Source organism: Macrotis lagotis, chromosome X (genome assembly GCF_037893015.1).
Source record: "Macrotis lagotis isolate mMagLag1 chromosome X, bilby.v1.9.chrom.fasta, whole genome shotgun sequence".
Classification (NCBI taxonomy): domain Eukaryota; kingdom Metazoa; phylum Chordata; class Mammalia; order Peramelemorphia; family Peramelidae; genus Macrotis; species Macrotis lagotis.
In genome coordinates, this window is record NC_133666.1 from 238,662,431 (window position 1) to 238,683,403 (window position 20,973).

Consider the following 20,973-nt stretch of genomic DNA (forward strand, 5'->3'; position numbering starts at 1 on the left):
AGCAACAGAGAGGCCAGTTGGCTGAATTGCAGAGTATAGTAGAGGGAGTAACAGCCTATGAGTGTGGAAATATAGACTTGGGCTAGATTGGATGGATTTTAAAAGTTAAACAGAAGAGTTTATAGTTGAACCTTGTGCTAATAAAAGGTCATTGGAGTTTATGGAGACCTATACTTTAGGAAAATCACTTTGATGACTATGTGGAGGATAGACTAGAGTGGGAAGAGATTTGAGGCAGGGGAACTTACTAAAAACTTGTATGTAATAATCTAGGTGGAAGATTATGAAGACCTGAACTAAAATGGTAGCTGAGTGAATAGAGAATAGAGTGAGAGAGTTGTTGTGAAGAAAAAAGGCAAAGTTTGACAAATGATTGTATTTATGGGGTAGGGGAAATGATGCTCAAATTATGAATCTGGAGACTTTGAAGGATAATGGTACCTTTCATGTGCATAGGGAAATTTGGAAAAGGGAAAGGTTTTGAGGGAAAATGTAATACATTGTATTTTAGACATGTTGAGATGTCTCTAATAGATGTAAAATGATATCTCAAGGTTTATTTTAATTTGCATTTCTCTAATCAATAGGCCAAGAGAACGCCATATACAGTAACAACAATATTGTTTTAAAAACCTCTTCGAGTGCCTAAGTAATTTTGACTATTATAAATATCCGAATTAACTATTCTTTTTTTTTATTGTTTGACAAGGCAGTAGCTAGATAATTATAGTGTCTGAGACTGGATTTGAAGTCAGATCCTTCTGACTCCAGGACTGGTGCTCTATCCACTGTGCCACCTAGTTGCCTCAAATTAACTATTCTTTTAAGGACATTATGAAGGAAGATGCTATCTGCATCCAGAGAAAGAACTGATAAATAGAAGTTTATAAATAATGATCATGTGTCTATGTGTGTGTATATATTCTTCCAGGGCCATTTCCAATTATCCTGATTAATATCTGACCACTGAACCCAGATTTCTGGAGGAGAAAGTGAGTCTGTTGACTTTGCACTCCTCACTCAAATCCAGTTCATGTGCTTGTCATGGCATCGCCTCCCTGATGTCATGGTCTTCTTCAAAAATGAAGGAAAAACATCATGTGTGTATATACACACACACACACACACACACACACACACACATAGATATGGTTATACATATTTGTGTCTAATGGTGTCCATCTCTAGGGTGGATGATAACAATTTTATTTTTAAAAGGAATAGCAAGAAGTTCATAATAGTCTTGCAGTTTCATGTACAATTATGTTTTCCTCCTATTCCATGTTAGGGAAATGTTTGGTTTATTAAGTTCAAAATAAAATAAATAATAATAATAATTTTAAAAAATATGTCTGAGTCAATAAGTTTGAAATTCCCAATAGGCAACTGGTGATGTGAGATTGAAGCTTAGTTGAGAAACTAGGACTGGATATATAGATCTAGGAATTGTTAGGGTAGATAAGATAGTTAAACCCATAGGATTTGGTTATCAGAAGAGCATAAAGTGAGGAAAGAAGAGAGTCTAGAGCAGGTGTGGGGAACCTTTTTCCTACCGAGGATCATTTTCCTATTGAGGATATTTTTAACATCATTATCTGGTCAAATATTTAATTAATTCACTCCTAAAAGGCTACTAGAATTGAATTTCTAGTTTTACCTAGTTGCCTTAGCTATGCCAGATCAATATGATCATCAGTCAGAGATTCCCCACCCCTGGTCTAAAAAATTCATTCCTTAATAGAACATAAGCACCTTGAAGGCAGGCAGAGTGGTTTTTCTTTTCTTTTTTTTCTTTCTTTGTATATCTGGTTCCTAGCATAACAAGCTTCAGTGGCTCCTTAGCATCTCTAGGATAAAATGCAAAGTCCTCTGTTGGTGTAAGCCCTTAATAATCTGATTCTAGCCCATTTTTGTAGGTTGTTGCCTCCCCTTTGCATGCTCCATATTATAGCCAAATCTTAGCTGGAATCTTGGCCAAGGCAGCATACATTGAACATCATTTGACTGCCTTATGCACAAGGATGATGAGGGAAAACCACCCTTGACCATCAGGATATCATAAGAAGTAGCTTCTACTTACTTCTGATGCCTCATTTTTCTGTTGACATACTTATTTACTTTTTTGATAGTTTCTTGTGAGGGAGGGAAAGAATTACAAAGAACATAGGTTCATTGATTTGGTATAGAAGGACCCTCTGAGATCATCTAGCCCAACAATCTCATTCTACAAATGATGAAACTTAGACCTAAAAATAGCAAGTCAATCAATTTATTAAGCTCTCCCTATGTTTTGGGTACTATGACTTAAGTGACTTGCCCAAGATCACATAGCAAGGAAATGCAAATCTCCAATTCCATCCTCTTTCTCTCATACATTTTATAGAACACTGATCCTAGGGTTCAAATATTGCCCCAGACATTTACTAGCTATGTATCCTTGGGCAAGTCACTTCATCCCTCTTTGTTCATTTCCCCAACTCTACAACAACAACAAAGTATGGATAATAACTGCACTGACCCTATAAGACTGTAGGGATCGAGTGAGATAATACTTGTAAAAATTCCTCTGAACAGTGACCCGCACATAAATGTTTCTTCCTTTTCCATTACAGATTTAGTGACATTAATATTGTCAGTTAAGAGTCAAAACTCTTAAATGCTAAGCATCCTAAGGAATAAATGATAGAGAAAGTGATGTTGAGGTCTCACTGGGTATCCAACCCCCCATCTTGGCTCATGTTGCAAAGGTTTGCCAAGGATGCTAGTCCTCCCTGGCTCCCAATGCCACTTGCCCCCCAGGAATGCTTCCTAAATGAAAATGAGCACAAGCCCTGTGTTTACTGTGGGTTCAAGGACCTGAACTTGAATATTCAATCACAATGGCCAGGGAATTAGAGCAGTTCTAGGCCTATACTTCAACTGGTCTGATTGTTAAATTTTCACTGTGAGCATTTGTATCTCAGAAATTAGCTAGCAGTACAAATTGAGTATCATTTGTTGTTTTGTAGGTTGTCTAGACTTTAAAAAGTGGTGGAAAATGTTAATTATAAAGATTAAGCTCAAGATTTGTTTCCCCTAGATTGTTAAACTTTTGCCAGTGCACCATTGGGCAGATCCAACTTAATATTGTACTTTGGAACAACCAACAACAGAATTCCACGAAGGTGACAGGAAAGCACAATGTTTAGAGACAATACAAATAAGAATATAAAGAGGAGTTTTCTTCTTCAGTTATCAAACTCAACACATAAAAGTCTTTTAACCCCTTCCTTTCCTGAATTCAAATCTACCTTCAGACGCTTATAAGCGTGACCCTGGGCAGCTCAGTTTCCTCAGTGGTAAGATAGGGATAATAAGAGCACCTATTCCTCAGAGTTCTGTATACAGATTAAGCACTGTAAGTGCCTAACTGGCACTTAAAGACTTGTTTCCTTTTTTCCTATATAAAATGAAAATTCAAAATCGTCATAATAATACCTATTTTACTTATATTGCATCTTAAGGTTTGCAATACACTTTATAAACACTGTCTCATTTGACCCTCATGACAACCCTGGTCTTATGGAAGAGTTTCTAAGGGGCGGCTAGGTGGTGCAGTGGATAAAGCACCGGCCTTGGAGTCAGGAGTACCTGGATTCAAATCCGGTCTCAGACACTTAATAATTACCTAGCTGTGTGGCCTTGGGCAAGCCACTTAATCCTATTTGCCTTGCAAAAACCTAAAAAAAAAGAGTTTCTAGGGGTGAGATCCAACATCTTCCATCTTCAAATGAAGTCCATCCCTTCCTGCTGCCATCTCATAGCCAGTCTCTTCAGGTAAGGAGTCATGGGACCTTGTTTCATGAGCAAGACACTCCATCACTTGGCTCTAGGCATTTTCTCTGCCTGTCCCCCATACCTGGAATGCTTTCCCTCCTCTACCCCAACTCCTGACCTCCCTAACTTCCTTTAACCCCATCTAACAATCTACCAACCACAGGAAGTCTTCCCTTACCTCTCCATTTTAACGCCTTTCCTGTTTAATTTTCCCCCCATCTTGGGGCAGCTAGGTGACATAATGGATAGAGCACTAACCCAGGAGTCAGAGGGACCTGAGTTCAAATCTAGTCTCAGACACTTAATAATTGCCTGTGTGACTTTGGGCAAGTCAGTTAACCCCATTGCCTTAAATAAAACTATTTTTTTTCTCCTATCTCCTTAACAAGGTTGAATCCTGCTGACAACAGAAAATTGCTACTATTCAATCATGTGGCATATTAACAACCCTCTTTTCTGAGGCCTGCCTTTCTGAATGGGGACAGAATTGTTGGAGAGGTGCATTTATAGTCTTCCCCCTTGCCCAATTCTACATTACTAGAAGGTAGCAAGGTACCAATTAATAATGATTTTGTTGATCTGGCTTCCTAACAATTGTCTTTTCCCTTCTTTGATATTTTAAAGAACATATTGTCTATAACATATTTTCCATCTTAAATGTAGGCTCTACAGATTCTTTTCTAGATCTTTTTTTTCCTTAGAAAATTGAATAGAAAAGTCTACAACTAACTGACTTCTCTCCATGCTCCCCACACCCATTCCAAGCCCACTGTCCAGTCACCAGGGACTTTGACCAAAGAAGCAACTGGAAAGGGGAAACTTGTCACTGAGAGCATGTGACTGTTCTTCCTCCTCTTACCATTCTTTGTCATTGGGCTTCTTCCAAGGTAGCTGGAACACCCTGGATACCTCTGTTCCTTCAGATTCAGGGACTGCTGAATTCAGGTGCTCAATGTTCTGGATGGATTACTAGATTGGCTTCTCTCCCTCTAGCTTGTGTCTTTCTTCTCTCTTTCCAGTTTCTCCCTTACCCCTTCATTTATTACCATTATTTTTTTATCCTTCACTTACTCAAGGCAATGATTGTTTTGGAATTCCTGTTGTTACCAAGCAGATGCTGAGAGATCATACTCTCCCTTGTTTTGCAGTTGATTTCTCCCACTTTCATTTTTTCATCCATCTTTCTTTTCTTACTTTCTCTCCATCCCTTTGACTCTTCTCCTTTTTCAATCATTCTCTTTATTTCTCAAATACTGTGTAGCCATATAGGTCATACATAACATTAGAGATTTTGAGGGGACTTTAGAGGTTATCTAGTGAAACTCTTCCCCCATTTTACAGGTATGAAACCCAAAAAGGTTAAAGTGAATATGTAGAAAAATAAGGAGAAATTCCCGAAATGAATGTAATTCCACGAGAGAAAAGGATTACAAAATAGTTTCTACATCCACCCACACATCTCAGTCCTAAATATTGCCTTTTATTTCTGTTCTCCTTTTCTGTCCCACCCACACCTCCAAATCACAGATTGTTTTATAAGGGATATCACCCCCAGACTCACTCCTAAGCTATCTCAAATGATGAAGGGTGGGAGGAAAGTATCCACAAAGAGGCTCTAGGAGACAGTAGCACATCCATCTATTTGTAACCTCCAGCTCACTAGGGCCATCCTTCATAAAAGTTCACCAGCCTCAGCTTCCTGAATTTCAAAAATTTTGTTTAGCAGACAAAGGGTTGAATCAGGCAGGTTTTTTTTGGGGGGGGGAATATGAGACCTTGACCCATTTTAAGTAGGAGTTAGGAGATAGTGCTGGCATATCAGAAAGAGAAGTATCATTTCCTGTTTTACTTTTTCCCCTTTTTAAGAAAAACATTGTAATCTTTTCCCCTCAGTTTGCCTCTATAAGATACTAGGTAGCCCAGAAAATCCAGTTCTAGAGCTGGGTGTCTAGTGGCTTTGGTTTCTGGGATCTCTAGATGGTGGGGGACGGCTTCCTATGATGCTTCTGACTCTGAGAGTTATTTCTGTTTTCAGCCAAATACCTGAGTGTCCTTCAGCAGCATCTTGCAGAGTCCCTCACTGGGGGAGGGAAGGAAAGCATGTGATGTCCAGGTGTCAATTTTCTATTCAGAGTGAGCTACCAAAAAATGTGGAGAGGGCGGCTAGCTGGTGTAGTGGATAAAGCACTGGCCTTGGAGGCAGGAGTACTTGGGTTCAAATCCAATCTCAGACACTTAATGATTACCTGTGTGGTCTTGGGCAAACCACTTAACCCAATTTGCCTTGCAAAAAAAAACCCAAGAAAGGGTGGAGGTCCTCATACCTAGAGCTGTTCCACAAAACTGGCTGAGTGAATTTCCATAATGCCAAGCCATGAGGTAGTGTTTCCTAGGGGAACACACATTTGCTGTTACCTTTCCACCTCTGAAGAGTACAGAGTGTACAAGCTTCTCCTTAGACCAATAAGCCCATCTCCCCTTGCCTCTTGAAAGGTGATAAAGCTCTACTACAAAACTTGAAAATTGTAAGCAGGTGTGTGCTGGTGAATGTTTGGCAACTGTTCCTGAGGGAGCAAAAACACTTTTAAATTTAATCTGCATTATTAAAAATGTCTCTCTTACTTTCTTAAGTCTAAATCAATGGTGTCAAACTCAAACAGCAACAGTGCTACATATAGATCTCTGATCACTCAGTGGTGTTTTTATTTTTTTTGGTCAGTTTTAAAAATTCATTTTAAACTTAAAAAAAATAAGAAAAACTGCCATGTATATAACAGAACATAAGAGAGGATTCATTATAAGACAATAGATTTCCACATCAAGAAAACTATGTAACAAATACTACACATTGTTTTCAAAGCTACCCAAATTTTCTTTGTTTTGAGGGTTTTCTTTTGTTCTATCTATGCAAGTTTTACTTTTTTCTCTTTTCTCTCACCCTAGAGTATAGATTTTTTATAAAGATATATACCCATACATACATTTAATATGCTACACATATATACATATATGCTCATATACATATTTTAAAAACCATACTCATTCATATTTCTACTTGCCTTCTCTTTCTCTGAAGGTGAAAGCATCTTCCTTCATAAGTCTAAGTCTTTCCATATTTTTCTAAATCAACCAGCTCATTATTTCCTACCCCCACACAGCAATCTTCCAATCTAATCACATTCTGAGAGATTGTCCAAAATTTTTTCCACCAATTTTCTGCATTCTGTCTGTTCTTGGCTACATTTATAATTACTTAGTTTTAAAATGTAATGAAGTCTATGTTTTATTGTATTTTTAGTTATTTTGTTAAATATTTCCCAAATACATTTTAATCTAGTTGTGACTGTACCATTGGCAAGATGGTCACCCAAGGAAATGCTTGCATCTCTGTTCTAGACAATCAATACAACAATAAATCAATTTGGATTTAGGATATTCCCCCAAGGCAGAATTAGAAGCTGAGTGCAGGTCTTTTAATTCTTTTATGTTCTTATTACTACATCCCATGGGATAGGGAGCAAGTCAAAATACTTAAACTATATTTTATTTGTTCTCGCTTTGCTACCTATAAGTTTTCCTCCATAAAGCCAGAAAATAGGGTGAACAGACTATAGACAAAAGAGTAGAAATGTCTCCCAAGAGAACAAATTTTTAAGACAGTGGTGGAAGCCAGGCTGGCTCAGTAAATTGTGGGCTCATTTATTCCAGAAAGTTTAGGGAAAGAACCTGTTCTCATTTGGAATCACTGTAGATGTTCCTACAGGTTTCATCCATTTTTTAAAAGCAGTATTTGCTGGCAATTCCCACAACCAGGGCAGGCATGACCCTGGACTCACCTTGAAAACTGGACAGCCACCTTCCAGGGCTGTTGGCTTGATAAGCAGTCATTCCCAGAATGTTTTATGTGAAACTAACATGGCTTCTAATTTGGGTAGTCAAGGAATCGTTTCTCAACAGACTGCCTTCATCAAAGTAGATGAAATCTGCTCTCTGGCATCTCCTCACCTTGGTTTTGGTGCTGTCCCCCAAGGATTCAAGGATCTTCCCAGCAACCTGAACTATATACTTCTCCTGCCTACTCCTGAATCAAAATTTACCTGTCTCATGTCTCCTTTGCCCAGGGTCCTGAAGAAATAATGAGCATGCACAGAGCCTAATGGCTACCCTTCTAAAAAAGAGGCAGCAAGGTGGAAAGGAAAGATGCCTGGGCAGAGAGTCAGAGGTTAGTGTCTGAATGTCACCCTGTAGGAAGAACATCACCATCAAACTAGTCTTTTAAGCTTAGTCTTAGTTTCCTAATCTTTAAAATGGAAACAATAGCACATGCTACCTACCTTCAAGGCTGGGGTAAAAGCTTTAGAGAAGAATTATGCAAACTCTAAAGTGCAACAATTATCATTATTCCAAATACAAATTTTTCATTTTAATGAGACCTTTTTGTAAAATAGGAATTAAGGAAGAAGAATCAACTCATACAAATATAATCATATTGTTATTGAATTTTTGACTTCATGACAGAGCATGATAGGATGCACTGTATCCTTTGGGAAAAGCATTTTATGGCAGAGAATGTGGTGGGATAATTTTCAACATGTGTATAGGGAGGGAATGGAAAAAAGCACTTGATAAATATCAGATACTGAGCTAAACTCTTTACTATGATTTCATTTTATTCTCATGATTTTTTTTTTGAGGTAGGTGTTATCATGATTCCTATTCTACAGTTGAGAAAATTGAGTCAGATAGAAGTTAAGTGAATTATCCAGGGTCACACAGGTTGGATTTGAACTCAGGCTTGGTCTATCCTCTTCACCATGCAGCTTTGCTTTTTGGTCTTCCTTCCCCTCCCAAATCATAGCCCCTAGTCCATAATCACACAAGATTGAATGCCACACTTGAGGCTTTCTCCTTTGAAACCATTTTGTATTTGATAGCAGCATTAATATGGCTTAAAACAAGGAACTGGGTCCATGGCAAGAGTACCAAGGGTTCATTGTGTTCAAAGGGAATCAGTCAACCAAGTGTGGAGAATGGGCAACTTAACCATTCCCAGCAGCATGGCACCCAAGGCTGTGGAAACAAGAGTCCAGGCAGCCAGCAGCCATCTTGTGAATAGCTAAGACTGTCTAGAGGAGGAACTGAGGTAAAGGAGGAAATTAAGAGCTTGAAGAGTGAACAATGAAGAAATGCTCCTGGACAAAGATCTGCTTTAGCAGTTCACTGGCCCAGCTGAAGGCAAGGAGGATGAGGCCAGGCTGGCTGGCATTCCCTCCCACGTGCACTTGGTCAGAACTGAAAGGATGCCCGCAAAGCCAAAGACAGCAGAAGTGACATTTCTAGAAATAGAGATGGTTTAGACATTGTAGCCTTTTCATTTGGGCCAGGATTAACGACACTCCATGTGATTCTTACTGACATTGAAGCAAGGAACTAAAGTCATGTAGAACATGTACTTAAAAGGTGCCAAAAGAAAAACAAAGCCTCTCTCTCTCTCTCTCTCTCTCTCTCTCTCTCTCTCTCTCTCTCTCCCCCTCTCTCCTCTCTCTTCTGTGTCTATCTCTGTCTCCATCTCCTCTCTCTGTCTCTGTCTCATTCTGTCTTTGTCTGTCTCTCTCCTTTCTGTCTCTCTCTATCTCTCTTCTCTTTCTGTGAGTCTGTCTCTTTCCTCAGACATCCACCCAAATCCAAATATAACTTTATTTGAGACTCATCTAAGGATAAAGTCTCAAGGAACACAAATCACATTTTGTTATGTCCCAGAAAGAAAATTAATAGACAAATTGCTGGGAACAAAATGCATTAAGGATCAAAAAGAGTTTGTACTTTTCCACCCAGTAAAAAAAGGTTTTGCTTCATCATGAATAAATTAGTAATTCTAATCACTCAGTCTATAAACAAATCAAGCTATACCAATGATGTCGTTTTAGCCAGTTTTAGTTTGACCCATCTTAATTTGACAAATTTACCCATCTTACTGTGACAAATTCTTTAAAGGACATTTCCTTTTGAAGGCCTCAAAATGAATAAAAAAATGTGTGACCAAAAACATAGAGACATAAGAAACTTTAAACCTTCATTTTACATATGGGGAAAATGAGTACTAGAAAGAACAGAGACTTGCTCAAGGTCATATAACTGGAATTTGAGCCAAAGATATCACCTTTTCTTTATTTTTAAAAATTAATTTTCACTCAAGAAAACAATTTAAGCATTCTTTTTTCTTTTTTAATTATGAGTTCCAAGTTCTCTTCCTTTCTACCTTCCCTGCCTCATTGAGAAGACATGCAATTTGATATAGATATAAGACATCTCGCTTTCTAATGGAGGTTTTAATAACATCTACATCCTTCTTTTTGCTAGCATTGAAGAAAAGCTTTCTCAGAAATAGAGTCAGTCATGATAAATTGTCTGATGCTATAGAGGCAAGCTTTTCTTTCATTTACAGAACTACCACCCTTGTCAAGGACAGAACAAAAGAGCAAAACTTCTGGTCTCTTTGTGGTACTTTAGGAGGCAGTTAATTCTCAGAATTAGTCTGGAATCCTCACATATTGCCCCGATAAAGCAGAAACAGAGAAAGGTTCTGTTTTCTGATTGACCTGCCTCTCCTCCCCTTCAGGTATAGCTTCTTTTCCTAAATGTATTTTTTTTCTCAAACTAGTTCCCTTTGCATATTTAACCCAAGTCTGCGTGAAGAACCCAGGAGCATCTCAGAAGCCTAGAATATTGGGCTTGACCGGCAGCACCTTTGGGGTTCTGCAGTCAGCTCCTCTCCACCTATCCCCAGGACACTTCCCCAGGTATATGACCACTTGATGGCTATCTTTTGAGGCAAGACTAATCTTCACTCTGAGTTCTCAGACATTTCCCAGTCTGGAGGAAAAATAAAGGAAATAAAGCAAAAGTTTCATGATTTCAACTGACCTTGGAGCCGGAGTCAGTAACACACGTCCTGCTGCACCCAGTCAGCCAAGAAGTGTAACATGATCAGACAGGGGGTACAGGCTGTGAATAGGCTCAGGAGAGGTGGGGGCAGAGGAGCAGAGGACACCATTGGCCAATTCCTACCCTCCTCTATGGGACACTTGTTCCCACAGCTGTGCCCTTGAGAGAATCAGCTGGCTGTTCTGATGATATCAACACCACCACTCTCTGGAATCCACTGCTCCCTTCACCCTTCAATAAATAGAAAGCTGTTCAGTTCACATTTTGCTCCTCAGTCTTGGCTTCTTTCCTTATAGAATCATAGAACTTAAAACATAGAATACAGAACACAGAATCAAAGGGACCCAACAATCTAATTGAGGCCCAGAGAGCCTCATGATCTTGGAACCATAGAGTCAGGGTTGCAAGGAATCTTGGAGATCATCTGGTCCAACACCCTTATTTTATAGATAAGAGAGGATCAGGATGATGAATGCAGATCCAGAAGGGCCCTCTAGGGCTAGTAATTCCTTATGTAACAGGACCCAGGATTTCCTTCCCTGACTCCTGAGGTCAAGGGCCATCCTATAGGATGTTGGGGGAGGGATAACAGAACAATTGTATGGGGTCCAGAGAACAACCACGGGGAGCTGAAGAGCAGAAGCCATGGAGAAATAGTGGTCATCCTGTGGTGATTAACGCTGAGTTGGTATGGACTGAGCATGCAAAAGTCCTATCCAGTTGAATTCTGGGTCACAGAACCTCTCTTTCTCTCATTGAAAACCCCAAGGTAGTGATTATTCATTTTCATTCTCCCCTTTGGTGCCCTTTCTTCTTTCTCTCTCTGGAAAGAGAGCCTGAACTTTTTTTCTTCTGTTAAGAAAACATTTATTTTTCTTTATTTAAATATTACTTTGTCCCTTAAGCCACTAATATGAGGAAAGCTATTAACTACTTGTACTAATAATCTCTGTATTATTGGGAAAGCAATAGGAAGAGGTGGTTAAGGGTTGTATACTGAAAGAAGAAAGATATATTTAAAACTGTGATATTTTGTCAAATTGTTCTCTCTGGCTGGGGCTCAAAGTTATTGGAAAGGACTATTGATTCATTTTTACAACTTCTTTTTTTTTTTGCTTTTTTTTGTTTTGGATTTTTTTGGCAAGGCAATGGGGTTAAGTGACTTGCCCAAGGTCACACAACTAGGTAATTATTAAGTGTCTGAGAACAGATTTGAACTCAGGTCCTCCTGACTCCAGGGCTGGTACTCTATCCATTATGCCACCTAACTGCCCCTAAGTAACTTATTTTTGAAACTTCTAAAAGGGCAGGAAGAATATTTAATACCTGCTCCTTCCAAGGCAATGAATTGGAAAGGACAATATTGCAATATAACTAATATGGAAATGTTTTGGATGATGTATATGTGTAACATAAATCAAATTGCTTTCTGCCTCGGGGGGAGGGTAGAAGAGCAAGGGAAAGAGAAATTGGAACTCGAAATTTCTCAAAATGAAAGTTGTTTTACAATAATTTGGAAAAAATAAAATACTCAGAAAAAAAAAAAAGGATAGTAACCCAACTAGTTGGGTTGGCACTAAGGTGGGGCTTCCACCATCTTTCCATACTTGATTTAATTGTGAAGTTACTCCCAAGGGGGAGGAGTATTCTGGGCCCACAATAAAGTAGGGTATTGATAAGAAGACTTAACAGCTCTGAGTGCCTCTAGTCACCATTATCATATCTCTGAACACAATACTAAAATGGACATACTTTCACTCCCATTGCTACACACACACACACACACACACACACACAGAGACACACAATACTTGTGAGTTTGAGTTGCTAAGCCTTGCCCAAATTTACCATCCTCTTTGCTAGTCCCTGGCTAGTGAGCTATGAAGACTTATGGGCCTTGGACATTTCCCTCAGACAGCTTTCCTTAGACTTATAATTCAGCCAGTTAATCGACATTTATTAAGTACCTACTGTGCAGTAGGCTAAGTTCTGGTGGGACAAAGAAAGGCAAACAAAGAAACTAAAAATAGTAAACTTGCCAGGTAGAGATGCCATGTTTTAACTCCATTATAAGAGACTGTATCATAACAAGGCCTGGTAACAGTTTTTTCTTGTATCACTATTTTTCTGAAGCAACATTCACGCAATCCAATCTTTTTTTTTTTTGGTTTGATTTTTTTTTTTGCAAAGCAAATGGGGTTAAGTGACTTGCCCAATGCCACACAGCTAGGTAATTTTTAAGTGTCTGAGGCCCGATCTGAACTCAGGTACTCCTGACTCCAGGGCCAGTGCTCTATCCACTGCACCACCTAGCTGCCCCAGCAATCTTCTTAAAAATATAGATTTCTTCTTCTTCTTTTTCCCTTGGGTTAAGGCATCTTCCAAACTAGTAGAATCACAGGGTAATTTTAACTCTCACAAAGTCATCCTAGAAAATGTCTATAATAAGGCTAAGAACAGACCAAGTCAGTTCTCAGATGAAGAAATTAAAGCTACGTATAGTCATAATAAAAAAATGCTCTAAATAATTTTTGAATTTAGAGAAAGGCAAATTAAAAAACTCTGAGGTACCACTTCACAACTATCAGATTGGCTAATATGACCAAATTGGAAAATAACTAATGTTGAAGGGAATGTGGGAAAACTGGGACACTAATGCAATGTTGGTAGAGTGAACTGTCCAATCTTTCTGGAGAGTAATTTGAAATTATGCCCAAAGGACAATAAGACTATTTATCCTTTGATACAACATTACTTCTACCAGGTCTGTATTCCAAAGAGATCACAAAAAAGGGTAAAAAACCCACATGTACCAAAATATTTACAGCAGCTCTTTTCATAGTGGCAAAGAATTGGAAATTGAGGAGTTGCCCATCAATTGGGGAATGGCTGAACAAATTGTGATATGTATGTATGATGAAATATTATTGTTCTATAAGAAATCACGAGGGATGGTACTTCAGAGTAACCTGGAAAGACTTTCATGAAATGATGCTGAGATAAGTGAGCAGAATTAGAAGAGTATTATATACACTAACAGCAACATTGGGTGATGATCAACTATGATGGACTTGTTCATTTTAGCAGTACAATAATCAGACAATTCTAAAAGACTTATGATGGAAATTACCATCCATATGCAGAAAAGGAACTATGGACTTTAAATGTTGAACATAGCTTACTATCTTCAATTTTTAAAAGATGTCTTACATATATTTTTTATTTTATCTCTCTAATATTTTTCCTGTTTTGATTTAATTCTTCTTTGACAACATGATTAATATGGATATATGTTTAATATAATTATACAAGTAAAACCTACATTAGATTGCTTTCAGCCAGGGGGAGGGGGGGAGGGAAGGGAGGGAGGAAAAAATGCAAAAAATGATTATTGAAAAATATCTTTTATGAAGTTGTAAAAATATATAAATAAAATATTTTTTAAAAAGAATAGGACAGATTAGTGGGTTGAATCTCTAAAATGGTAATCAATTAATTGCTCAATTCAACATTTATTAAACTCTTATTGTGTGCCAATCACTGTACTTAGGGATACTCATGTACTGAGGGATACTAATACAATTAAACAATCTCTGTTTGCAAAGAGCTTACATTCTAAAAGAGGAAGACAAAATTTCTTCTAATCATGCCTTTATAAAAAAACAAACCTTAGGTTTGGGTAGGACGATGGGGGTGCCCTAAAATTTTCATTTTGTTTGCCATTCAGTATTCTATGCAGACTGGAGGCTAACAATATCAGGTCATTTTTTTAGGAGATCAATTATCTAAAGTGGATTTTTCCTAGTAAATGCATTATATCAGAGGGCCAAGTAGGATGCATGTTAAAAATAATCCAGCTTAGGACAATCATCACAAATTCAAGAGGAAAGGTTAACTATAAATAGCAATGACCAGTTGATATCTTGGACAATAGCCATGCCATTTAAAATGGGTCCAACCAGAGGTCCCAGGTGACTGTCACATGTCCAGTTTCAATTTCTACAAGGAAGTCACCAATTTATAATGCTTGTTCTCCTGGGAGTTCCTCTTCTCCTGGAATAATTAAAAATGGATCTGGCAAGGGAGTTTATCTCATGAATAACCATCTGCTTTAATTGAGTATCCATCTGGCTTGCTAATGAACTAACTTCTAGAACTCTTATGCTTCACATTCTTTACTATAGTTTGCCTGGCCAAAAGCAGAAGAGATAGTCTTGTCTAGTAACTGCTCAATTAAATACTAAGGCTCACCATGAATACAAGAGAAACAAATTAAGAAATAGAAGAAATAAAAGCTCTGGAAGAAGGAACTGGAAAATAGAAGACTCCTTGAAAATTAAAACAGACCAAATAGAAATCAACAATTCTATGACAGAAGGAAATATTAGAAAAAATTTCTTAAAAGAGAAATAAGCTGATATCAAATTAGCTGGAGATCAGTTCAGGAAGTCACAGAGACAGAGGTCAGAAAGATTTCAGATGATTGGTATTTTTGACTGCTTTTTTAAGATATAATTTAAGATGTGGAAGTTCTATCCTCTCTTCATTCTGACTTCTTTTCATCATTTCATTTGATAGTCTAGATACTGAGTTCTTCCAATTGAATTTTGTTATTTTTATCAAGCAAATTATCGCCTGGGCAATTTGTTTAGTATGGTATTAAAAGTATAAATTAATTTTGGTAGTATTTATCATTTTTATAATATTATCATGTCCTAGCTAGAAGAACAGAATGTTCCTCTATTTATATTTTTGGTAGTATTTATCATTTTTATAATATTATATTATGTATATAATATATATAATATTATCATGTCCTAGCTATAAGCACAGAATGTTCCTCTATTTATATTTTCTTTATATTTTTTTTATTTTTTTGTGTGCTTTGGGAGGTTGATCCCCAGACATTTTATGCATTTGTAGTTATCTGGAATAGGATTTTCCTTTCTATTATTGCTTCTTATATTTTGTTATTATATAGAAATACCATTGATTTTCAAGAATCTATTTTGTATCCTGTAACTTCGCTGAAACAAATTATCTCAATTAGTATCTTTGTTGATTCCCTAGATTTTTCTAAATAAACATTATGGGTAAACAGGAATAGTTCCTCTTTGCCTAGCTTTATTCTTTAATTCCTTTCTCTTGTCTTAATAATCTTGCTAAAATTTCTGAACTATATCAAATAATAATGAGAATAGTGGGCATCCTTGCTTCACTCTCGTATTTATTGAAAAAGGTTCTAGTGTATCCCATTGAATGTGATGCCTTTTTTTGTTTTATATAATTTCTTTTTTATGATATTAAAAAATTCTTGTAATTCTCTTTGTTTTATTTTTATAATTAAAGTGTTAGACTTTGTCAAAGGCTTTTTCTTCATCTATTGAGGTGATCGTGTGTTTTGGGATGTTTTAGTTTGGAATATAATTAATTATATTGATTTCTTTCCAATATTTGTATCCCTGATATAAATCCTACTTGGTGATAATTATTTCTTTGATAAATAACTATAATAGTTCAATAGAATTTTGTTTAAAATGTTTGAATCAATATACACTATTGATATTGACCTATAGTTTATTTGTTTTGTTTCTGTGGTTTATCTTTTCATTCTTTAGTATTTAGGCCAATGTCTCATACAAGGATTCTTTTAAGGTGCTTTCTTTCTTAATTTTTGAGAATAATTTGTGAATTATGAAAATTTATTTCTGATTTTTAATCATTTTTATTTAAAGTTTTGAGTTCCAAATTCCATTCCTTCCCCCAGACATAAGTATTCAGTTATTAGTTATAAACATGTGCAATTATGTAAAACATTTCCATATTAGTCATTTTATATATATGGAGACTCAAATACATTTTAAAAAATGAAATAAAATGAAAAATATTGTGCTTCATTCTGTATTCAATAAATATCAGTTCTTTCTCTGAAGGCAAATAGTATGATTTATCATTAGTCCTTTCAGATTGTGTTGGATGATTGATTTACTGAGAATAGTGAAGTCAGTCACATGTTCTTCATCAAACAATATTGCTGTTATTGCTTACAATGTTCTACTGGTTCTAGTCAATTCACTATGTATCAGTTCATGTAAACCTTTCCAGGTTTTTCTGAAATCATCCTGCTTGTCATTTCTTATAGCACAATAACATTCCATTACAATTATATTTTACAGTTTGTTTAGCCATTCCTCAATCTATAGGCATCCTTTTGATGTCCAATTCTTAGCCACCACAAAAAATAACTGCTATAAATATTTGTACAATATTAATATTATACAAATTTCATACACAAATAGGTCCTCCCCTGCTTTGGATGTGTTGGGAATATAGACCCAGTAATGGTATTGCTGGATCAAAGAGTATACATAGTTTTATAACCCTTTGGACTCCAACATCTAACATGTTTCCTTTGAAATATTAGCCACTCTGATAGGTAAGCAGTGGTATCTCAGAGTTGTTATAATTTGAATTTCTCTGATCAATAGTTATTTAGAGCATTTTTTTCATTTGACTATAAGTAGCTTTGATTTTTTTTTTGTCTGAAAACTGCCTGTTCATATACTTTGACCATTTATCAACTAGGGAATGGTTTGTATTTTTATAAATTTAACTCAGTTCTCTATATATTTGAAAGGTGAGACTTTTATCAGAGATATTTATAGCAAAAATTTCCCCCCAGTATTCTTTATAATTTTGGTTGCATTGTTTTGTTTGTGCAAAATTCTTTAAATTTTATATCCTCAAAATTATCTATTTTACACTTTGTAACATTATATCTTCTTTAGTTCTAAATTCTTCCCTTATCCATAAATTTGACAGATAAACTATTCTATACTATCAATTTGCTTATCTTTGATCTGCTTTTTCCTCTATTTTATTGATGTTAGCAATTAAAAATAAAATTTTTCCTCTAAGTACTGTTTTGGCTATATTCCATACATTTGATCCTCCTGAATCCAGGGTCAGTGCTCTATCCACTGCACCACCTAGTCACCCCTATTCCATACATTTGGTATGTTCTCTCATTGTTGTCATTTTATTTAATGAAATTATCAATTGTTGCTATGATTTGTCCTTTGATCTACTTGTTTTAAGGTTTAGTTTATTTAAGTTCCAATTAATTCTTAATCGTTCCATTTTTCATTGTTGAATATAATTTTTATTGTATTATAATCTGAAAAGAATGTATTTATTATTTCTGTTTTTGTGCATTTGGTTATGGGGCTTTTATGGCCTAATTAATCAATTTATTTATGTCCTAATTTAGTTATGAGGTTTTATGGTTGATTTTTTTTGTATAGGTGCCAGGTACTACTGAGAAAAAGGCAAATTCTTTTCTATTCCCATTCAGTCTTCTCCAGAGATCTAACTTTTCCAAATTTTTACTTGTTTATTGTTTCTTTTTTGCTTGCATTTATCTAGTTATAAGAGGGGAAAGTTGAGGTCCTCCTCTTGTTTAGTTTCATTATTTATTTCTTCCTGTATTTCATCCAAATTTAGATGCTATTTGGTGCATATTAGTATTAACGTGACTTCAATAAGATACAGTTTACTTCTTTCTCTTTTAGTTAGATCTATTTTCATTTTATCTGAGATCATGATTGCTACCTCTGCTTTCTTTGCTACATCTGAAGCCCTTACCTTTATCCCATGAGTATCTCTTTTTCAAATATGTTTCTTATATACAATATATTGCTGGATTCTGATTTTTAATCTATTCTGCTCTCTGTTTCTGTTTTATGAGTTCACACTTATAGCTATGATAACTTACTATGTATTTCCCTCCATGTTATTTTTTAGCTTATCCTCCCTTTCTCTTATCCCCCAAACTTTCCCTCCTCACAAGTGTTTTACTTCTTATAACTACCTTTCTCTAATATACCCTACCTTTTATTATCTCCTCTCCTCCATTATTCCTCCCTTTTTTACTTCCTTATAGGGTAATATAGATTTCTATATCTGAATATGTGTGTTAGTCCCTCTTTGAGTCAATTGTGATGAGAGTAAGGATTAAGTTTTGCCCAGTAGCCACCCCCCCATCTTCATCTTCATTATAGAAGTTTTTTCTATTTTCTTTTTTTTGAATTTTATTTAATGATGTTAAGTTACTTGCCCAAGGTCACACAGCTAAGTAACTTAGGCTGGATTTGAACTCAGGTCCTTCTGACTCCAGGGCCATGGTTCTATCCACTATACCACCTAGCTGCCACCAATAGAGGCTTTTTTCATGCCTCTTTTTATGTGGGAAAATTTGCTCCATTCAATCTTTCCCCACTTCCTTCCATTGCAAGGTTCTTTCTTAACCCTTTATTTTTTTTAGAGTATTATCCCAACAAAGTCACCTACACTTCTATCTACTGCATCTAATTATATTGCTCTTACAGTAATAAAGTTGAGTTACAATTATTGGTGCTAAGAAAATGGAGTAAAGGCAAGGACTCACATGAGCTCTCCCCCATACCTCTCCATTATACCTTTAAATAATTGCTCTAAACAAATTCTAGAGTAGTAAAATCCACAAAAAAAGATTGAGTGAAATAATATTCCAACTCAAGATAACTTGGATGATCAGTGAGTACCCCAGTCATCCAATATTAGGAAGCTGGTTAAGTGGTAGCTGTGGTGTTTTCTAGACATTTCAACCCAGGGGTTGCCAAGGACAACTTGAAAGGTCAGCAGAAAAAACTCTGCCATTCTTGAGTAAGATTGGAGCACAGTCCAACAGGCCTCAGCAGTGCAAACCCAACCCAGCAGACCAAGAGCAGGTCTCAGGAGCCATTGATGGTAAGAGGGTCAGAAGGAGATTACAAAGGTCTCTTTGCTTTCCTTGAAGTAGGACTTTGTTGCTTTGCCCATACTCAGATCTAGGTCACAGTTTGGGACCCCAGATCTAGAAAGGGGAGCAGAAGCACAACAGAGCTTACTGTCACAGCAGAGCAGGGACTCTCCTCACAATTCCAGGGCATAAAAGAATGCTGGTGGTCACCAATAGAACAGAGCACAGGATAGGAGGGTAGTCATAACATCTCATAAAACCTAATTGAAAACTTCCAAGTGTCCAGAAGTGCCTCTGAAAACTTTTGCAAAAACTTTCAAAAGATTGGGATTGTGCATTTTCCATTCTAGAACCAGAGCCCCAGCTTAAAAAGAGTTAAAATGAAGTCACAGGCTGGCAAAATGAGCAAGCAACAGAAGAAAAAATTCCAACTATAGACAATTACTATGGTTATATGAAAGATCAAAATACACATTCACAAAAAGATAACAGTCAAAAATCAAAGCTTCTACATCCAAAGTCTCCAAGGAAAAAATATGAATTGGGTTCAGATTATGGAAGAACTCAAAAAGTATTTTGAAAATCAAGTAAGGGAGGGAGGAAAAATTGGAAAGAGGAGTGAGAGAGGTGCAGGAAAATCATGAAAACCAAGACAGCAGTTTGGTGAAGGGGATACATAAAACAGTGAAGAAAATAACATCTTAAAACAAGACTGATCCAAATGGGAAAAGAGGTTCAAAAAGACAATGAGGAGAAAAATGGCTTAAAAACAGAACTGGCCAAATGGAAAAGGTAATACAAAAGATCACTGAAGAAAATAATTCCTTAAAATATAGAATGGAGCAAAGGGAAGTTAATGACTTTGTGAGAAATCAAGAAACAATAAAACAAAACCAAAAGAATGAAAAACTAGAAGAAAATGTGAAATATCTCATTGGAAAAACAAGAGACCTGGAAAACAGATCCAGCAGAGATAATTTTAAAATTATTGAACAATCTCAATGCCATGACCAAAAAAAGAGCCTGGGTATCATTATCAGGTGGGCTAGTGGCTAGGTGGCGCAGTGGATAAAGCACCAGCCCTGGAGTCAGGAGTACCTGGGTTCAAATCCGGTCTCAGACATTTAATAATTACCTAGCTGTGTGGCCTTGGACACGCCACTTAATCCTATTTGCCTTGCAAAAATCTAAAAAAAAATTTATCAAGGAAAATTGCTTTGATATTCTAGAAGCAGAAGTCAAATAGAAATTGAAAGAATCCAACAATCACCTCCTGAAAGAAATTCCATAATGAAAATTTCCAGGAATATTATAGCCAAATTTCAGAATTCTCAAGTGAAGGAGAAAATATTGTAAACAGTCAGAAAGAGGGGCGGCTAGATGGCACAGTGGATAGAGCACTGGGCCTGGAGTTAGGAGTACCTGAGTTCAAA

The 20,973-nt window shown here is 36.5% G+C and overlaps 1 protein-coding gene across 1 annotated transcript in view; it reads right to left on the reverse strand.

Moving 5' to 3' along the window:
• CKMT2 (creatine kinase, mitochondrial 2) overlaps positions 1-10,849 on the reverse strand; it is a 46,399-nt gene extending 35,550 nt beyond the window's left edge. Inside the window, exon 1 of the mRNA XM_074208103.1 lies at positions 10,741-10,849. The gene's annotated coding sequence lies outside the window, so the exon portion shown is untranslated. The remainder of the gene's footprint in view (positions 1-10,740) is intronic.
• Positions 10,850-20,973: the final 10,124 nt, after the last annotated feature.